The 6,085-nt window shown below is 40.3% G+C and overlaps 1 pseudogene; it reads right to left on the reverse strand.

Moving 5' to 3' along the window:
- Positions 1-874: 874 nt before the first annotated feature.
- LOC123578421 lies at positions 875-1,587 on the reverse strand (annotated as a pseudogene).
- Positions 1,588-6,085: the final 4,498 nt, after the last annotated feature.

Consider the following 6,085-nt stretch of genomic DNA (forward strand, 5'->3'; position numbering starts at 1 on the left):
CCTGTGTGGAGCTCTGTGCAACAGTTCAGAGCCTGAAGCCTGCTTTGGATTCTGAGTCTCTGTCTCTCTCTGTCACTTCCTTGCTTGTACTCTGTCTCTCTCTTTCTCTCAAAAATAAATACACATTAAAAATTTTTAATTAACAAGTACTTAAAAATTTTAGCAGAGCTAATTTCTGATATGGTAAATATCAGTAGATATAGCCCACACATAAACTAAAACTCTTTGGGGTCCTCAATACCTTTAAGAGTATTATGTGGCCCAGGGAGCAAATTGCTTGAGAACTTGGTGTTATTAGGTAATATTTAAGGTTCTTTTCGGCTCTAAAATTGAAGGATTCTCTGCTCATAAAGCAATTTAGATCATACATAACTTTTGGAGGGCAGGAGCAGGGGCTCCAGATCACTAGGCAGTCTTTGGGGCAGCTCAGAGAAGAAGGGCCATCTTGGAACTGGATTCTGGGCCTAGGTTACACATTGTTTGACTGATCTTGGGCACCTGGATTTTCTCTGCTCTTAACTGCTCGATGGACTTGTGGAAGCTCCTTTCCTGTCTTGGACTCACACACAACTCCCAGTTATGATTCATTTCTCCCACACTCATTATTTCACTCCTTGTCCTCTTTTATGCTTAAGTGATATGTAAATTTTTACCTTGACCCTTGACTAGAACCTGCTTCTGACTTTCTTTCTTTCTCTTTCTTTCTTCTTTCTTTCTTTCTTTCTTTCTTTCTTTCTTTCTTTCTTTCTTCCTTCCTTCCTTCCTTCCTTCCTTCCTTCCTTCCTTCCTTTCTTTCTTTCTTTCTTTCTTTCTTTCTTGTCCTCCAACCAGATTTATCGAACATAACAAAATTCTATATACAAGGTGACCTGGATCTGCTGCCTCAAAACATGATCCTTTCTTTCTTACTTATATTTTGATAAGTCAGTCCACTGAGTGTGAAAAAGCAGCTTACTCTAAAATTCATAGAAAAGTGCCCAATGCACACTAAACAAATGGGGCCTAACCACTAGAAGTTTAATAGTTCTACAAGATAATTAACATAGGATCAAGCCCCTAAGACAGGCTGCTGGAGAACTGAAATGAGATGTCAAGAGACCATTTTGTGCTCTGCTACTGTGATGCCATCATGTTTCTGGATCATAATGTTCCCATTATCTGATTCTAGACACACCACAGGAATTTAGTGGGGACTGCGGTTAGCTTAGCTGCTTGCTGGGCTAGAACAGATGTTACCCCAGCATGCTCATCTGACAGGGATCCGCGGCAGCCCAGATTAAGACCTTGTGAATCTGTGCACAGGACTCCAACAATGGATGAATTCTTCACTGTGTCCTCCAAGTGTTGCTCCAAGGTCGTCTCCATCCCGCCTGCTGCCTGCCCCACCCCTACCCTGCTTCCAACATTATATACTTAGTTGTCCATAAACCAAGGTCTTACAATATCCAAACACTTCCTGGATTAAGTAATATTACCTAAGATGTTAGCCCCAAATATCTTATTTCATATTGCCCAGGGCATGTGCAGGATTACAACAGATTTCATGGTTTAAATTCTTTCTCATTGATTACCTCTGGGGAAAGGAACAGGTGGCAAAAAATAAAACTTTGTTTCAAATGAAGCAATCTGAAAATAATCTGAAATGTAATTATTTCTAAAAAAATTCCTTGTTTGGCTGGCGTCATTCCATACCAGGGAGGATCATCTTACAGGGTGGTTACAGAAGTGCAAAGTACATCACACATCACTGGGCAGTAAAGAATGGTTTTGTTTTTTACCCCCTTCAGTTAACTGAGTCATAATTTGATGGAGTGAACTAAGAATATTCACTGGCCTCTATTACTTTATGAAAATGATATTTTTTAAAAATCCAGATGCACTAGAAACTTAGATACACTATATATTGTATGAAGTATACATACTGGAAATGCTTCATACTTTCTATTCATCTGCTAGTATTTGATGTAATTGGTGATTTCTTTGTGCTCTGCTTTTGTTGTTTTCTCAGTATGTTCCCATGTTGATGCATGTGGAAGAAAGACGCAAGCGAAGGTGTTACTCCCAACCAGGGCACTTATTTGCTGTGAGATCTTTGGCTTGTTTTGCCCTGGGTCTCCATGACTCACATCTGTCACTCAAGGGGTAGACTTGCCTTTGAGGGACAACTGGGAGGAAAACACAAGATCCAGACAGCAAAGTCTTTTGGAAAGTTAAAAGTACTATTCAAAACCTAAGTAGTAGTAGTAACTATTTCTCATGCTTAATTCTCAAAATACTATGGAGGGAAACTGGAACCTAGACATTGGTTCCACTTGCAAGATTAGAACAAGATGGATGAAGAATGTTCCCTGAGTTCCAAAGCAACTCAGTGGTGAGCCTGCTATATCTGCCTTTGTCCAGCCCAAGGAAATATCCTCAAAGCTGGAGGTCAGTGGTCAGATGTCTTCAAAGTGGGAACAGCAGCATCTATTTCCAGATCCCCAGCTTTGCATGAAAGGAGGGCTGCTTGCTCACACAGGTTCTCCTTCTCAAAGCTGCTTTCATAATCTGCCCTCCTCTTGCTTTACAAAAGGAATGCATACTCTTAACCTGCCCTGAACTGCCCCGGGAGTAAAAACCTCTGGGGCACCAAACAAAGGGACACTTTGAAATAGAGATTTCTGAAAAGGCTCCTTTAATAATTAATCAAAGGGGGAAGAAAAACTGCCTACTTTTTGTCTTCCATTGTTTTGTACATTTTTTTATTGGGAGGAATTGGCCTCCATTGGGATATTTTGAATTCAGATATTGTGTAGTGGGATAATGGAGTGGAAATGACTTCACCTCTTCCATCCCTAGTTTATTATTGAAAAAACTTTGCTCCTAGCAACAACCTCCTGAAATCAAAGCAAACATCAAATCCTCCAAGTACCTTCCCAGCCCCCCTCCCTGCATATTTAAGAGAAACCATTCCATTCTGTACATTTTATTCAGTACTCACTCCAGGATGTCTTTTGTGGAAAGAAAAGCTACCTTCAAAGGGGTACAAGTAAATAACGCTGATTCCTTTCAAGGAAACTTCATCTGGGACTATCAAATTATTCAAGATACACCGGATAACTTTGCCAACAAAACTTTCATGTGATTTCAGATTTTCTGTGCATTAATCAATATGATAGTTAATAAGGTAGTTTTATCAAAACATATCATGAAATATTTACTCCAATACTCATCTGATTTAACTTATAAAATGTTTAATGAGGGGCGCCTGGGTGGCTCAGTGGGCTAAGCGTCCGACTTCAGCTCAGGTCATGATCTCACAGTTTGTGGTTTCGAGCCTCTCTTCGGGCTCTGTGCTGACAGCTCAGAGCCTGGAGTCTGCTTCAGATTCTGTGTCTCCCTTTCTCTCTCTCCTCCCCTGCTCATGCTCTGTTTCTCTCAGAAAATAAAAATAAACATTAAAAAATTTTTTTTAATGTTTAATGATGCAAATCCTGGACTAATTAGTGCAGTATGCCTTTCTCTTTCATTTGAAAAGTTCAATCATGATGTCAAACAGGAGCACCGGGGTGGCTCAGGTCATGATCAGCTCAGGTCATGATCTCACGGTTTGTGAGTTCAAGCCCTGCATCAGGCTCTGTGCTGACAGCTCAGAGCCTGGAGCCTGCTTCAGATTCTGTGTCTCCTTCTCTCTCTGACCCTGCCCTGCTCACATTCTGTCTCTCAAAAAGTGAAGAAATGTTAAAAATTTTTTTTTTTAAGTGTCCTTATTTTTAAAGAGATATTTATGGAGATATTTGCAGATGATACTTTAGATTTTCTTCAATAATCCAGCAGTGTGAAGGGGTGGGAGTGGAAGATAGATAGCAGGAGAAGATAGAAATGAAGGAAGACTGGCCATGGGTTAATAAGATTGTCAAAGCTGGGTGGTGGTCACATGGAGATTCATTTTATTATTTTTCTACATTTGTATAGACCTGAACTTTTCAATAACAAAAATTAAAAGGTAAATAAAAACAAATCTAAAAAAATAAACTCATTAAAGGAGTACCTAATCTAACTGTCAGCTGATAAATCACTAAAACTAATTTTTTGATGATTTATCACTGTGATTTTTGGCATATACCTTGAAAGGATTGAATGACTGACATTGGTATAACAAAACTCTCCATTCCCATCTACCTATTTATGTGAACAGTGCTTAAATATATAGAAACAAAGACAAACAATAAAGACTTATGCTGAACTTTTTCATATTAGCAAGTTGTAATATTCATGAATTCATGAGCAAACAGGAAAAAAAAAGAAAAGCCCCATCCATTCTCTTAAGAGGTCTGTGTTTTCAACAATTTTTTTCTTTCTTTTAACAATTTATTTTCTTTTTTTGTGTTTAATAATTGTTCATATTACTTATCAAGGTTTGTAATGTTTATGTTGTTTTGATCAATTGTATACTAATACCAGCTATAACAACCCAATCCAGAAGAAATTTTTAATATTTGGAGACTTTGGTATGGGGGGAAAAACCTTTATTTATTTATTATTTTTAAAGATTTTATTTTTAAGTTGTTACAGCAAATACTTGGCACACAGGAAGAGACAAGCGATACGCACTCAAAGACTCAGAAAAAACTTTCTTTCACACCAGTGCCGGCCCAGCAGAGTCCTCTCCAAAGGCTGAGCCCCCAGCCCTGGCGCTAGCCTACTTTTATGCCTGACCAGCTTTCAGGTACTTGGAAATTTTCCATTGGCTGCGCAGGTGGGCGAGATTGCAGGGGCTCAAGGAAAAAAAGACAGGGGTGGTGGTGCTGGTACTTATCAGTTGTGCTATGTGGGCAGTCGGCTGATCAAGAGGCGAGCAAAATTATAGAAGCCAAAAGCATGCAAGGGAAGTATCCGGCTTGGGCATCTGGCTGGCTCTTTTTTGTCTGCTTTTGTCTGTTTTCCTTTTCATTCTCCCCTCTTGATTCTCAAGCTGCTGTAGCAACCTTAGAGAAAATCCGTTTGTGGGAGCCAGGGAACTCATTGCTGCCATGGGAGGAGGGGCGAAGACTGTTCTGGCTTTTTCCTGCTGGGCAGGGACGTCGAAGGGAGGAATGTGACAGCTAGGGTTCTTCGCCATCCAAAAGAGTTAGCCACAGCTAGAATGGCCCAACTGAAGCATCATCTGGAGTTTTATAGCTTCTAGGCAACAGGAAACAAATCTGGTTAGCATATTAATACAAGGACCAAACAGGAGGGCTATGAAAAACATTAGGAGAGGACCAGCAAAAGGGAGGAGCCAAGATGCCCAAGTTTATATGTTGTTCCAAGAGTTCCCTGAGTCTGCTAATTTCTGCCTCCGTTTGTTAATTTGTTCCCTAACCCAGTGGTGTAAGGTGGTTACGGTAGAGGCAAGGGCCCACATCTCTTGCCTTAGGGGTAGATTTCCTATGTTATTTAGATCCCCCCCTTATGCCCTTGATAATGGGGAGAGGGCACCCATAAAGGATTTTATAAGAGGAGAACTCCATCTGCTTCTTTAACTTCCCATTTGTAGCTGCAGTCTGTAGGTCTGAAGGTCTGGAAGGTCCCTAATCTCTCCCTGCCTAATGTTAATCCTTTTCCTATTTATTCTTTGCCCTGGAATAGGGCCTGTAACAGCTGTTAGGGAGCAGAGATGATGACCATTCTGGCTTCTTCAAGTTGATAAGGGATGGTGTGGGGGTACAGCAATTAGAGTCTACCCAAGAGTCAGTCGAGTTGCCCACAGAATGGTTCTACAGGAAGGCTGGCAGGCATGAGGTGGCAAAAACATTAGCAGACCCAAAGAGAAAAACACAAAGTAAAGATGATACTGACCAACAAGAGGGCATCTTAAGATAATGTCAAACAATCCAGGAGAGACCCTGATTTTGTCTGAATGTCACCTATCAGTTCTAAGACTCTGTGAGAATTATCGGTTACATTGAAACGATATATGTCAGGGGAACTCTCATAACCCAGGTGATGGAGAAGCAGAGCATTAAGTAATCCATGGTGGCTCTATTCTCCAAGAGTTTGTCCCTAACTTTTTTTTTTTTTTAAAGCATCTAACGCTTGTGGGGTGTTATTTATAGTTTTACTG

Source organism: Leopardus geoffroyi, chromosome E2 (genome assembly GCF_018350155.1).
Source record: "Leopardus geoffroyi isolate Oge1 chromosome E2, O.geoffroyi_Oge1_pat1.0, whole genome shotgun sequence".
NCBI lineage: Eukaryota > Metazoa > Chordata > Mammalia > Carnivora > Felidae > Leopardus > Leopardus geoffroyi.